A 15921-nucleotide genomic window follows, 5' to 3' on the forward strand; every position below is an offset into this window, starting at 1 on the left:
CGATACAGTTTCTATTTATTTTTGTCCATACTTTGTCTATAGACTCTCTATATTATGGACAATATAGTCGACAAGGTTTCTATTTCTTTTTCTCTACTCCCGGTGTATTGAATATGTTTAGAAGAAAGTCGATAATTTGTAATTCCGAGTTCCCATACCCCCCGCCCTCTGCGAACGCGATGATATGGCACTGGTTCATGCACGACGGCACCGCAACTCCGGCGCGGCGGGCAAACCGTGCAGACTGCTAGTCTGCGTTCGGTGCAGCTGCCCCGAACGAGGATCGCGGTGGAGCAGGCACCGTCCGAGTCACCAAGGTCTTCCAGGCACCCGAAGGCCCTAAACCTGGCTGCTTCCCGGACGTACACTTCGCGAAGACCAGGTGGTGAAGGTCAGATGGTGATGATGTGGCAAAGGTGGTGAATAAGTGGCGAAAGCCGGCAGACCAGGTGGTGAATTCACCACCTGGTCTTCCTCTGAGTTGTCGTGGTCTTGCATGTCTATAGATTAACAATAGACAAACATCGTTAATCTGGGCCCAACTCGTGTACGCTGTAACCAAGCGCAGGTACCGGTGGATAATACGTAGCTGCGTTTGATATAAGCCACTGAAGTTGTATACTGCTGAGATTGCTGTAGAGCCTATTTGTAGACATTAGTATACACATAGTGTATACCTCCGCATTTGTTGACCACATGATATCATCTACGTAGCCGCTCTCGGCAATCCCAAGACAGTCTTCACAGTTGTCGCATCACTTTTGCGGCAGTAGAATAAAGTAAGCAAAACGCCGATCCAATTGTTATAATAGATGTTATGAACGCCAGCTTCAGCTACAAGTGGATTCCAAACAGGCATCAAGCTAACAGCAAATACACTCGTAATGTTTGTAGCTGACAACGCGGACTTTGTGAATGTGCGATGAACCGATGTCGCGCATGTGGTCTTCGCGTTGTGTGTCGTCCGATTCTCGGATACATTTCACATTGTCTTCATATCTCGGCTGCGTCACTAACATCGGGCGGTTTTTTGTTGACTGATATCCTGCGCTATAAACCTATCAAAGTTTCTCATTCACTTAAAATAGGTGCCAAATTCTCTGAGCCCACCCAGTATTTCGCCGGCGGTATGCCTGCGCAGCCACGCATATGAGTACCTCAATGCTGTACTGATTGCTTTGACCTATCATCGGAACAGAAAATTAGCACTAACATACGTGCGGGCATCACATTTGGCGGTACGCTGGAAGATATGCTACAAGTACGCTGTATTACTAATCGACGCTGGCAATAATGCGTCTGAAACGTCTGAAGGGCCCTGTAACGGCTTTTACAAACAGCGCATTCATGTTAGCGTTCCAGTCTCATACGATAGCCCACAGCGTTTGTCATACAACCTACCAGCGCATTTCCTTCGTCCATGAAAAAAGATGAATAGTGGTGTTAAAGATGAATAAGCCACCCGTTCCGGCGCGCATGGCGCGCAGAGAGAGAGAGAGAGAGAGAGAAAGAGACAAAAAAAAAATGAAGGAGGAAAAGGCGCTCACACTCCTCCGAGCGCGCACGCCCTCGCGCGCGGAGCTCCTGCGCATGCTCGGAGCTCTTGCGCATGCGCGGCGGTGCGCCGTCTCAACGAGTGCGCCAGGCACGTAAACGGTTGTACCGGTGTGCGGTGTATGCCTGAACGTCGGTGTCTGTGTATGCGTGTCATCTTTGTGGCATCACACGTCAACTACACTGAACGGTAAGCTTTAGCAAAGACGTTTTGCGTCAATAGCTCATGATTATGTGAGCGCATCTCTTAGCGCGAAGCGGCTGCATGTAGCGCAGGCGACTCGGGTATAGTGTCGGTTTGTCGTTGACATGGTTTGATAACGCGCTCTTGTTCTCGCTTCTACTATACGGAATGTTTTACGGCGAGCGATCGCTCGGGCTTGTTGATTTTAGCATTATAGTTTACGTGCGTAAAGAAGGACGTACACCATGTTTTAACTTGATACTGTATGTTGTGTATGTTGTGTATGTTGTGCATTGTGTATGTTGGGCAGCCAGTGCGGTAGATCTAATTTCGTGGCGCTTGATCCGGCCGCGATGAATGCTGCGCCGCATGTCTAGTGAAATTCTCGTGACACGCTTTACGTATATATCTCGAAATTGTGTTAGCATCAAGAATGTTCAGACAGACACGTATAGTTGAATAACTGCTAACGTACTCGAATGAAAGGCCGTGTTTGCGGGGCATGCATCAGCAGTGTGTGCGCTGCCGTTTTCGCATCGTTTGGGAACTTACCGCAAGTTAATTTTGGGAAGTTACCGCAAGCAAAACACGAGACTTGAAGAAATATCAAGCAAAAATCTCTAATTCACCCAATCTATTTATATGCAACCACAAACGCTTTGGAGCATCAAACCTGCGATAAGCTCAGTCACTTGCAGCTTCGCAACTTAGCCGAAAAAATTGGAGAACACTAAATTAGTCGTTCCGGGAAGCACCTTTACACGTTTCAAACTGAAGGCATTGCGTTTGACGGTAGTTGGAAGATTTTTTTTTGTCTCTTTTTTTAAACAGTTTAGCAGCAGAAGTTATCTTTCGAGCTATATGAAAAGCGTTAAGCGCCTTTCGATGCTTCGGCGTTATGCAGTTTACGTGCTCTTAATCACTAGGCAGCTGCTGGCGCAGATTCGCATTGTGCCAGTCGTGCATGGTATGAAGCCCTTGTCGTGTGTAATAAGTGTTCCGGTTTTCATTACTGTTGCATGTAGTGCCGTCGTCTTGGACAGACTGCATACTATATGCGCTGTACAAAAGAAAAAAGAGCCAGATTATCAATTTGGTGGTCTTTTCTTAGTAGATAACGCACAGATTATTCAAATAATTCAGTGGACATTGCATTTGTTCTACCCTTATCACCACGAATAAGAGATTGTAACATGTTTTAGTTGCTAAGTAACCTGATCAGTACGCCCCCATTCATGTGCATTCTACTGAAAGTGTGGCAAATGTATTCATCTCGAAGTATGAGAAAAGAGACATTGCAGACTGTTCTAAACGGAAATAAATTGCAAATGTTAACGTGATTGTTCAAAAGTGCAGTCAGTATGCTGAGCATGTTCGTTCGGCACGGGCATATTGCATTAACACCTGAAAAATGTGCACAGTCCAGCCGGGTATCTTTGTTTCAACAATTATTATTATAGGAATCGTTTGGGATTCTCGCATTTATTTTATTTTTATAAGTACACTGTGTGTCACATGAACCTGTCTTGAAACGAAACGTACCGTTGCTGGCACCGGCGACCATTACGGTTGTCTAACTGCTTATCACACTGTAATATAACGAAACATCATAATGGTACTGATTAATATTGCCATGTAGTCTTTAGTCAGAGAAACAAAGTTAAACTAGAGGCATAAGTGATGAGAGCAAATTATATAAAAAACTACTATTGAACCGTAAAAATATCTCATTGTATAGTTTTCGCTCACATTGTTGCATTTGTTTTACGTGTGTCTCTGTGTCTTCCGTGCTGTACTCGTGTGGCCATCAATTAGGAACTTGCCGAAGCCCTTGTCAGCTTTATTAAACAAGGGATTCAAGTCAGTTGCATCTAATACTACATATCAAGTGACCGACGTGTTATTCGTTTTATCTAAATATTATGGACTGGCAGTACTTGGCAAGCATTAAACCACAATATTTTTTTTTATTGCACTTAAGCTGCAGGCGTCATAGATTGCCAGAAAATTTTCATGAAAACAGCCAGGGAAGGCTTGGAAAAAGATCGGGAAATCTTAAAATGGCCACATAGGTATGCTGTCTTGTCATATGTCATACAACGTTACCAGAGAATCTCTGTGTTAAATATATTTTTAAAACCTTTCACTTCATAAAAATTGAGGGAAATTGGTCCTATTTATTGAAAAAAAAAAAAAGAAAGTCAAGCATACTGACAAGGCATTTCTTACTCAATATGTTTTTTTTGCGTTAACGTCCTGAACCTCGATAGCCTAGAAAAAAATTTCATCTTTCAAAGCACCTTAAATAATTTACTGTGATAGAATTCATTCGAACTATCTTATCAGTTCTGTTTCCTAGGAGGTGCATATCTGTCGTGCCATGACACAAAGTGCTCGTGTGGTATTTCGGGTGCTCATGTGGTATACCTAACTTGGAAACCTGTTAGCATGCCCAAGAGGCCTCATTACCTGTAAGAAATTAAGTGACCATATCAATACAATCAACCCATCTGCCTTCTGTTGAAGTTATGGCCAATGACCATTCATTTAAAAGTATGAGAAAGACATTTAAATGTGTATTAAGCAAAATGAATTACAATCTTAGGCATGATACTGTGAATATTCCAGTCACGTCTTCTGAAAATATCCCTCTGCACGGGCATACTTAACTACCAGCCAAAAAATTGTACAGACAGCACAACTGGGTAACGTTTCAGCAATAAATATAGAGACCATTTGGGATAAGTACATTAATGCATCATATATGAACTTGTCATAAAAGGGAACATACTGTTGCTGGCACGAGCAGCAGTTGTGACTGTTTAATTGTTCACCATACCATGCAATAAAACATTGTATAAAGGTACTGATTTGTATTGACAAGCAGCCCTTAGTCATAGTTAAACCGCATTAAGTATTGACTTAGATGGTTTGAGCAAATATATTAAGCTGCTTAATGAACATACAAAGAATACACACTTGTTATTTTTGCCTCATATTGCTGCATCTACTTATTTGCAGCATACACCTGCAGCACCTTTGGGACTAATGACACAAAGGTCAAGGCCAGCCTGGCGACCATGCTTGCCAAGGAGTAGTGTAAATATGTAATCTGTTTCCATAATTAGCATAAGACATGAATTTAAGGAATTCATATATTATATCGAGCAATAAAAACGGTTAATGCATTGCCGGTGCATTTGTTTTATTTTTTTTGCACTGCATGATTCAACACTATATAAATTCTTTCTGTTTATGCAACATATATGAAAGTACAGCTGGTTCAGGAGCATTATTAATCTGCTAACGGTAATGCATAAGTGCAGATGAAAAGGAACAGGTGCACATGCATAAATACATTCAAAACGTTTTGCTACCGCATGTAAAGAAAAATGTAAACTAACTTGTAAAAAAAAAAACTAGTAGGTAGCCGCTATGGAGTTATGGCCTTATACACTCTTTGTAGACTTGTCTATAAAATGTCTGTGTCTATAGAGTGTCTGTAGATTAATGAAAATGCATGTTTGTTGACAAATGTCTGCAGAATGTCATAGAAGAAAGTGTATCGGATTATAAAGTTCTGTTTTTGTAGACTGAAGTCTATAGAATGTCTATAGACTATCTATATACATTTGTCTATAGACATTCCATAGACTTCAGTCTGCAAAAGTAGAAGTGTATATATAGTTCTACTTTTGTAGACTGAAGTGTATAAAATGTATACAGACAAATGACATCTATAGACATTCTATAGACTTCAGTTTACAAAAGTAGAACTGTAAGCCTATACACTTGTCCATCGACATTCTGCAGACAACTGTCTACAAACATGAATTTTAATTAATCCATAGGCACTCTATAGACTCAGACTTTTTATAGACTAGTCCATAAAAAGTGTATGGCCATAAGTCTATTGACAGTCTATAGGCTCAGACTTCTTATAGACTAGTCTATAAAATGTGTATGGCCATAAGTCTATAGATAGTCTAAAGACTCAGACTTTTTATAGACTAGTCTGTAAAAAGTATGGCCATCAGACTATAGACTGTCTATATGTAGTGTATAGACAGTCTATAGACTCAGACTTTTTATAGACTAGTCTGTAAAAAGTATGGCCATAAGTCTTTAGACTGTCTATATGTAGTGTATAGACAGTCTATAGACTCAGACTTTTTATAGACTATTCTATAAAAAGTGTATGGCCATAAGTCTATAAGCGGTCTATAGGCAGTCTATAGACTCAGACTTTTTATAGACTAGTCTATAAAAAGTGTATGGCCATAAGTCTATAGACCGTCTATAGACAGTCTATAGACTCAGACTTCTTATAGACTAGTCTATAAGAAGTGTATGGCCATAAGTCTATAGACAGTCTATAGACAATCTATAGACTCAGACTTTTTATAGACTAGTCTATAAAAAGTATGGCTATAAGTCTATAGACTGTCTATAGACAGTGTATAGACTGTCTATAGACTCAGACTTTTTATAGACTAGTCTATAAAAAGTGTATGGCCATAAGTCCATAGACTGTCTATAGACAGTGTATAGACTGTCTATAGACTCAGACTTTTTATAGACTAGTCTATAAAAAGTGTATGGCCATAAGTCCATAGACTGTCTATAGACTAGTCTAAAGAAATGTCTATAGACAGTCTATAGACTCCATAGACAAATGTCTATAGACTGTCTATGGACTTTCTATAAAAATTTTTGTAAGGGATTGATTAAAAATAAATCGGGAAAGTATTGAACAGCCTCTTCTATCAACACCACCATGGATATTTCTTTGCTGGATGATTATAGGTCACAAGCTACACCAGTCAAATGCACATTTCCGCTTAGAAATTATAGTGTATACTGGTGTATTTTTTACGGAGGGGGGACAATAGTTCCAGTTCCATTAACTCCAGCATTTAATAAATGAAACTGAATTATAGATACAGGAATCACATTGTCATAGCCGCCGCCGCTATTTCATAATTGATAAATTGTTCAAGTATAGACCCGCACAGGAATTGACGATATGAGCATAAAATACGTAAGCCCATCGTTACTGTTTTAGAATGACACTTAGCGACATTTTTTAGCATTCCTTATTAACAGGCGAAATACCGCATGAATGCCAAATTAGCAACGCAATAACCCTATTGAAATCAAGCAACAAGAAAAGCGTTCGCGATTACCACCCGATGTGGTTAACGAGTCTTTCCCGCATACCTCTTGAGCACGTAATTGCGCCTTACATTGCCCAGTACTTGGACGCCAACGAATTTTTCTATCGCAGCCTACATGGCTCAATATAAACACATCCACAAAATGTATGTAGCACAGAAAAGCGCAAACGGACAGAAGAAGCGGGACGACAGACGAGCGCTACCGACAGAATAGCGCTAATCTGTCGTGTGTCTGCATATTTATTGTCTTTTCAATATATTTGGATTGTGTTGTGCGTTGTCTACTAATAGAATCACTACAGCACTACACTCGGTAAATAATTTCCTTTGATTCCGTAGGCAGTTCAAGTTCGCCAAATAATTTTCTCCTCCTCAAGATGATGTCACATCCAGTGTTCTTGTCCTTTCTTTTTTTTAATAAATGTTCTCCCTCCTCCTCCTCCTCCTCCTCCTCCTCCTCCTCCTCCTCCTCCTCCAAGGTATTGTTGTTGACCCTTTATTATTATTTTTAGTGTACAATAATAACACGTCATTATGAATCTCTTCTATTATTCGTCTTTTCGTTGATGGTTGCATAAGTTATTGGGAAATTCGTTCAACAGAATTTCGCCTTACTTTTCAATAGTGTTCTCAAACGATGCTTATTACTGATAAATCTAAATAATGATATTCACCTTAAAAATATTTTCGATTTCAACCGTTCCCTTAATGACAGCAGCGTAGATCTCGTGTCATGTCTATACAAGCACCTCTGCGTGCATCAGCCGCCCAGCTTTTCCTGGAAGAACCACATGGATAAAAGTCCAGCTCAAGCATCACGCGCGCTCGGCTACTTAAATCAGAACATTCATGATGTACACCCGTGAGCAAAAGTATATGGACCAAGGGGTCGCTGAAAAAAGAGAATTTCGTCGTAATTAACACGCATAAGCGGAAACTGACGAGGGCACTAGAAAATTCGTAACGCCAAGTTTGGACTGCAGTCTTTAATTTCAAGTTGCATTCAGAGACAGAGGAGAAAGTGAGTTTTATCGAGCAATCCCTGGTCCGTAGGCTTTTGCTCACGGGTGTACTTTCAGCCCCTTCCCCCCTTCCAGCCAAGAGCTTGCGTAATAAACATTTATTTTTCCTCATTGTCACTACAAGAACAGGTTCGAATAATGGCCCTTGAATATGTCCAGAGTCATGCCATGCGTTTCATTGCAAGGCACTGAGTCAACGTTGTCACTGCTTTCCTTGGATTCGCGCAGAAAAATCGCTGTTGTCTGTCTATGGCATAGAATAAATTTCAGCCAGCACCAAATTACCTCTATTTCTCGCCACCACTTTGCACGCCTCGCCGCTTGCACAATAATCATCGCTCCAAACACGTTTTCAAGCTTGCCAACACTTTCAATTCATCAGCACTACTACGTCCCCTTGAAATATGAAATGGTCTGCCTGATAACCTTAACATTCGTGACCATTCAAAGATGAGACAGAATTTAACTGCCATATTCCTTACGACGTTTTTGTTCGCAGAGAACAGAAAGGAGAAAAGGAAACCGAGGGATCAGCCTATAATAAAAATATTTTCGCACACCATGTGCAGGTTCGGCTTGTGGTGCATGATGGCCTGATGGTAACTGATTACTCCACGCTCTCTTCGTATCATCGAATATGGCTGCTGTGCAAACTAATGAAAGAGAAAAGTCACTTTCTGTGTAAATGAATGCTAACTCACCTCTTCCGTGAATCTCAACTAATTTTGCATGTTTCTCTATAGTTGAAGTGTCCTGCATTTTAACTGGATAAAACTGTGTTCGCTTCTGAACTCCCCATTTCCTTCACACGCTGATACGAAATAGAATTCCATCGATAATTAGACATATTCAATTGAGCTCTTACTAATTTTCACTAATCAATCAGGTAGCATATCCAAGCCGCGAAGAAGGCGTACTGACCCGCCGCAGTGGCTTAGCGGCTATATGGTATTGCGCTGCTGAGCACGAGGTGGCGGCGTCCGCATTTCGATGGGGGCGAAATGCGAAAACGCCCGTGTCCCGTGCATTGGGGGCACAGATAAAGATCCTCTGATGGTCAAAATTAATCCGGAGTCCTCCATTACGGCGTGCCTCATAACCAAATCGTGGTTTTGGCTCGTAAAACCACAGAATTCAATTCAAGAAGGCGCACTGCTATGGCACCCAGTGTTTATGTTTCTTGCTGGCGAGTACGTGTTTTGCTTAAACAGAACAATATACCGACGTTACTCAGGAACACCTGAAACTGCGATGTTACGATTGTCGCTGATGTACCATACGCGGCGGCCCCACGTTATGCGCCGCGTGTGTATCCGATATACCAGCCTCGTTCAAAGACAGATTGAGTGGCGGGGAGACACCTCCATCACAAGCTGCATTACAAGCTAGTTTACAGTGTCCAAGGTGGACGTAGGCAAGGTAGACGCAGCGCAGGCATTCGACATCGGCCGCACCCGCACCGCCCATATAACCATTTCCGCAGCAAACTGGGTCACTCGTAAGAATTTTCCACCATTTTCCAGGCACATGTACTTCGTGATTAATAAAGCTAGGAGGACACAGATGGTAGCATTCTATAAGAGACGCATAGGGGGCAACCCACATGTTGCCTACTACTGTACAAATGCTAGCGTCCAAATCAAAGGCACTGTCATCGCGGTGGTAGATTACACCCTTCGGACGATGAACACTGAATGAATTTCAAACACCGATAAGACCGCAGCAGAACTGCAAGAGGTAGTAGCAGCGATACATCTCCTGGTTACTCACTACGCCCTCATATTTACCGACTCCATGTCAGCATACGTAAAACTCGTTCACGACGACTCATTTAAACATGTCACACAACAGTTTCAAGAATATCTCCATTGACCACCAGAAATTGACCTGTTGTCTTGTAAGGGCTAGGTGACCTAGCCCTTACGAGACAGCAGGGCAAATTCACCCGACCAGCTCGGAAGAACACCCTATACTTACTCCAGCACGCAAGTACCTCGTCAGAGGTCTATACTCACTGATGAGTCCCTCACTGTAGCCACTATATGGTGTCTACATACCGCACATCCTATGGCCATCCGACAATGGCCTTCTTAGCCAAAGCCTCATCCCTGCCACCAAACCCTGATTTCAGCAACCGCCCTTCACCACCAACAGTTCTTTACGCTCTCTATTCACCTGGCGCTGAAACACGCCGCAAGGGACGCCTTGGATTGAGCACGTCTATACTCTTTCTTTTTCTTCAGACAAGTGATCTTTATCTTTCCAGAACAGATATTTGTCACTGTGCCACAAGAGATATAGAATGCTCAAATATATTTAAACATATGTTGTACTTCTCTGTGCGTACACCTGTCATCCCCATTTTTTTCAATGGTGAGGAAAGGTCCTTGATCTGAGTCCTTGTGACATCGTTGCTTCGACGTCTCACACTGTGTATCCGTCTGATTTGGTGTTTGCACTTCGGCGCATCATGTGAACAGTGAACTGCATAAACATAAACTTGTCACTATAATAATGTTGTGACCTGGGGGGGGGGGGGGGGGGGTGCGCCAAAACAACGTAAAGTTTCTTTGCTGTAGAACAACAAATCAGTCATCATGCCATCGCCGTGACGCTATCATCGTCACCATCGTTTTCAACTTACTGCTGTCGTCACATACACGCTTGCTTCATACACGCATATGATCGCCTTACACAATCATGTTCGCCTGTCTGGTGATGCTTTGCGTGTATCAATGTGTCTATTCTTGTTTCGGTTTTGCAGTATTACTCTTTTATCATGTACCAACAAGTACAGTGTGCTCGAAGGATGCTGGATAGCCAGTGTTGTGAAACTAGTGGTCCGTACGGCCTAAAGGTTCCATGAATGCTGCCGTGCCAGGTGCCGGGAGAAAGAAAGCTAGGTTCCCAGCGACATCCAAAGAATTAGAAAAGAAAAGTTTTTAAACAAAGTACATGATCAAGCTTTACAAACATGGCTCCAACTCTCGTTGCATCCTACATGCTAGAGTCCTTGCATGTCCGATCCTCCCCTTTCACAGCCGTTCAGATTCGCTTTTACAGAGAAAGCTGTATATGACTAACCTTCCATAGTTTTTCGGTGTCCGGCAAGAGAAACGGACCAAGTGATTACTAACAAACCCATACGAGTGCAGTGCGGCGGCGCAGATGTCAAAATGCAGAACGGATTAGAACGCTCGCCGTGAGCAATAGCGTGACATCAAGGTTATTGCATTATATAAGCAGGAGGTATCGGTGCTAAAAACAGCTGCGTTATCAATGGGGCAGACACGTATGGTTCGTACACACGAAGAACAACATGCGTACGAGGAACGCCAGAGGGAGCAGCAACGAGAATATAAATGGCGCCGGAGCGAAACGACTACCGACGAAGAACGCTCCCGCGATGCTGAACGAAAACGTCAATCGCGAGCCCGGGCACCTCCAAACGAGCAACGACGCCAGACTCGCAACGCAAAAAATGACAACCATTCCATTCTGTGAAGATGGAATGGCAGCGAAATCACTTGGCTTTTCGTTTGAGAGCTTTGACTGTCGTCAGCTTTCGCTGCCATTCCATCTTCACAGAGTGGAATGGTTGTCATTTTTATGCCGTTTTTTTCCTCTTTCACTCGTCGAGGGAATTCACTGGCCAATCAAACATGTCAAACCGTTCCCATTCTATCCCGGCCCGAACGTCCCAGCCTATTGCAGCACTCCCACTCTTTTCTTTTTGGGGGGGAGGGGAAGGGGGGGGGGGGGCGAGACGAAGACGATGTATCTGCGAGCCAGGACGCTATTTCTCTAGATGAGCTGTTTTCTCCTCATTTCTGCGCACATATTTGGAGAGCCGGCATGGTTCGTGGCGCGGATGCAAGCTGACGCCCCCGTGCCTCTGCCGGGGATGGCGACTTCAGCGGCGGCTGCATCTAGGAAGCGTACCGGCCTCCTTAGCGACACGGACGGCGATGACACCAGCGTCTGCTCGCTCAGCAGTGAGGACTTCTCCGATGATACCATCGAGCTTGTGCGGAGCCGCAAGGCGAAACGGAGACACACCACCAGGGAATCCATGTCTTCGAGCACGCCAACGAGAGGACCAACGCAGTATACCGCAGTCAGTACAATTCTATTTGTACCAATACTCGCTACCGACAACCTGAGGTGACTCAACAGACAGTCTGTACCGGTGCAACTTGAAGCGGTGGCCCCAAATCAGGTCACAGATGTTAGAGTCAACACACGAAAAAATGTGTTGGCTATTGACGCCACACATGAGACTGCGCTGAGAAATTTGACTAAAGTTACAGGACTAGGTGGCGTTAAGCTCCGCTCGTACATCCCACTGAACAGTGGTTCCACTACTGGTGTCATGTACGACGTGGACGTCTCATTCGCCAGCGCTGACTTACCGATTCTTGTGATGCCTGCCATTGATGGCGTCGCCATAAAACCCATGTGCATCGCCTCGGCACATCCCGCTTTGTGAAAATAATTTTCAAGGGCGAGACTCTCCGCTCGCACGTCAAGGTGGCCCACTTTAGGCACCTTGTGCGACCATTCATCCCAAGGCCACTCCAATGCCGCAATTGTATGAGTCTGGGACACGTGAGCGCCGTGTGCGAGAACACGAGAGTTTGCTCACGCTGAAGCGAGCCCCACGCTGCAGGCTCTTGTGCAGCCACGGTTCTCGAATGCACCAATTGCCTTGGGTCCCATGATGCTTCCTCAAAGGACTGCCCCAAAATGAAGAAGAAAAAGACAATCTTGAAGCAGATGGCAAGAGACCATTCGTCTCGTCGGGAAGCTGTTGCGGCCGTTAGAAAGCGACGCACCCGACGCAGTCGGACTTCAAAGAACGCTGATGTCTCTGTGAAAAGTAACACCTCCTTTTCTGCACCCTAGGCCAGGCGCAATTCAATCTAAATTTGACAAGGTCATGGCGGAGAACAATACAATTTGGTCCGCACTACTAAAATAACAGGCAAAGCCAGAACAACAGCGGAAGTCACAAGCGAAGCCGCAGCCGATGCCACATTCGTAGCCGGAGCCACGTCAAGTGATACGGCTGCGCACCGCTGTAGAGTGCACAGCGCGGGTTCCTGAGAAATTGCCCTAAGAAGACCGGCAAGTGGTTGTAATACTCCGGTCTCTCATGAATACTTTTCGAATGCTCTTGAATAACCTGCACACTCCGTCAGCGCGAAGTGCAATGCAAGTGCTGGATGCTCTCAATTCAGTACTTGCAAGTCTTGAGTGAGCATCATAGCTCACCCGTAGCATTCTATTTGCACTGAAATAAAAAAGGCTGGGGTTTACCTTAACAATATACTGCCACGTACTCCAACGTACTGTTGACGCCCACCGGCTCCTTGGTCTTCACTGGCGACTTCAACGTGCATCACCAGCTATGAAGCACCAAGATTAGCTTCAGACAGAATGACGGCAGCCTAACGTATCGACGGAGCACTTGCTTTGACTTGAGTGATTTCCAGGCGCTTTGCTGCGTGCACAGACAGTGTTCCCTCTATCCCGCTCTCCTCTTTATGTTCCCCCTTTCCCTTCCCCCAGTGTAGGGTACCAAAGCGTACGCTCGTCTGGTTGACCTCCGTGCCTTTCCTCTCTTTTATTTTTTCTGATTACGACAAAAAACACTCGGTAACCTCCATGCTCGCCAGGGCTGGTCTCACTACGGTGGCTGTGCGCAGGAAAATCGCGCGCCTTAAGTTTTTATATCAACTCTATCGCAATAAGCTGAACCTGAATTCCAGTTTGTATTTGAAGCCTCCTGGAAGGGTTTCCCCACGAATTAACCACAATTACGCTATAATGCCTTATGTGCCAAGAGTTGATGTCTTTAAGCACTCTTTCATTGTCAAGACAATTGTTGAGTGGAATAACTTGAATTCTTGTGTGTTTCCGAGCAATAACAGGGTTGACTCTTTTGAAGGAAACTTGACGTTCTTTGCGTGAACTTTGTGCTCTGTATTCCCACCCTGTAACAGCCCGGCAGGGCTCACAGTATTGGAAATAAAAGAAAAATTACAAACAAGTACACAATACATGAAATATAGTGCAGAGATGAATAAAAAATCGGGGGGGGGGGGGGGGGTGCATGAAATAACCTAGTACCACGTGCGATTGAAGCTTTCTGCAGCAGCGAATCGCGCTGCACACTGACGCCACCAGGACCCACCAAACAAGAGCTGCGCAGTGTTGTAATTACTCCCTCGACACCATGTGTATTATGACCACAGAGCGTCCTTATGGTGCGCTTGATATTCAGACAATCTGTTTTGTTTTGCTGTGCTTGTGTTTACCGAGCCGCTGCTCGGCTGGCATTTTTACTGCTGGTTGGGCGCAACATCTGTCACCGTTTTGTCGCCGCTGGCTGACGCTCTGTAATTACACCAAGTCAGCGAATACAGTAATCGACTTTGACGAACAGAGGGCGTCGCAGACACGGGGCAGTGCATGTTTGCGACCCGTAACGCCTTGACGCGCTCGAGCGAAACTCTAAACTGACGTTGCGACACAACGATGGCAAGTGTTGTGCGGTGAAGAACATAGAAAGGGGAAAAGGCAGAAGAAGAGAGAAACATGGACTTCAAAAGAAAAGAAATATAAAATGCGCAAAAAAGGAAAAGCAACCGTTCGCTCCCGCTTTCCACAGTGCCGCTAAAATGCGTGCGAGCTCTGAAAATGCAGAAGCAGGAGAAAAATAGTAAGAGGAAAAAAAGAACGGGGGGAGGGGCGCTGGGGGGGGGGGGGGGAGGAGGATATCGGGGAGCACCCCACAGTGGGTGGCGTCAGGGCCGACAAAATTTTCTAAGGAGAACAGCCCTCGTTGCTTGAGTGATTTTAATGAGCCGCTGACAAAGAGGATTAAAAGTGTTAATTTGTAAGACGTCATCTCAGGTTTTAAGTATTTTCTCCGCTAAATTTTCAGGGGAGTGCGCCACACGGCGGAAGCGATACAGACCCAAAAGAAGCCGGTGGCCTCGAGCATGAAGGGAGCGCACTCGTTGTTTCGCGACAAGCTTGCGGGTTACTTACTCCCACGACAGCTTTCTCTTGCTTTTTCTTTTTTGTATTCCCCGTTAGTGGACGTCTATGTGTCTGTCTTGGGCCGGCACCTTGGGGAGGTCCGTTTTCACAGATTATGTCGGTTAGCAGTCGCTCGAAACTTTGGCTGTTCTGAAGGAGATAACGGCGCCGGCTCGCCTGGGGCCGTCACGACGCCGTCAGTTCCGCACCGGTGACAGACCTTTTAAATGAAGCGCAAGAAAATAAGAGGCCGTTATATTTAGCGCGCTCCAGCGGGACCCGTATGAAGGTTGTTTCGTTAGCTCGCCAGAAAGCGTGAACGAGCCATTCGCGCCTGCTCGGGTGGCACGCGGGGTAGGGGGGTTGGAGGGGACGACGTCTCCCCCTGCTTCGTGCTCTCTCCCCTCAACACGGGTCAGGAGGTCCGGTCGCTAAACTTGTCGGGTTCTAACGTTCGCCTACACACACACACACACACACACACACACACACACACACACACACACACACACACACACACACACACACATATATATATATATATATATATATATATATATATATATATATATATAGATGTCATAACGTCGTAATCAATTAACTTGATGTAAACTTAATGCTTGTCTTGTAAGGTTGCGGGTTCGGCTCCCACTGGTGCCAAGTTGTTTTTTCGTCCACTTTGATTTGCCTTCAGCTTATAATTCCTAAAGTTCAATTGAAACTACAGATAATTTCCCAATGTTTTCCTTGACTTCATTAACTGGTGGTTTCATGTGGTTGTGATTAACAAAATTCGGGCCTATCGGTTTTCCTTCTATTCCTTCATTGTCTGTGGAGAGACAGACGTTGACGATCCGAACATTTCTTCCTTTTTCTTTTTCACCTAATTTACCCTCTCGTAGTTATTGTTACTGCTTTTGTTGTTGCTCAGCCGAAG

The 15921-nt window shown here is 44.5% G+C and overlaps 1 long non-coding RNA gene across 1 annotated transcript; it reads left to right on the top strand.

Moving 5' to 3' along the window:
• The first annotated feature begins 580 nt into the window (after window positions 1-580).
• LOC129388213 (uncharacterized) lies at window positions 581-4931 on the top strand. The gene is made up of 2 exons (XR_008615245.2): window positions 581-1744; window positions 4760-4931. It is a non-coding gene; the product is annotated as an uncharacterized lncRNA (long non-coding RNA).
• The last annotated feature ends 10990 nt before the right edge of the window (window positions 4932-15921 follow it).

This window comes from Dermacentor andersoni, chromosome 1 (assembly GCF_023375885.2).
Source record: "Dermacentor andersoni chromosome 1, qqDerAnde1_hic_scaffold, whole genome shotgun sequence".
Lineage (NCBI taxonomy): Eukaryota > Metazoa > Arthropoda > Arachnida > Ixodida > Ixodidae > Dermacentor > Dermacentor andersoni.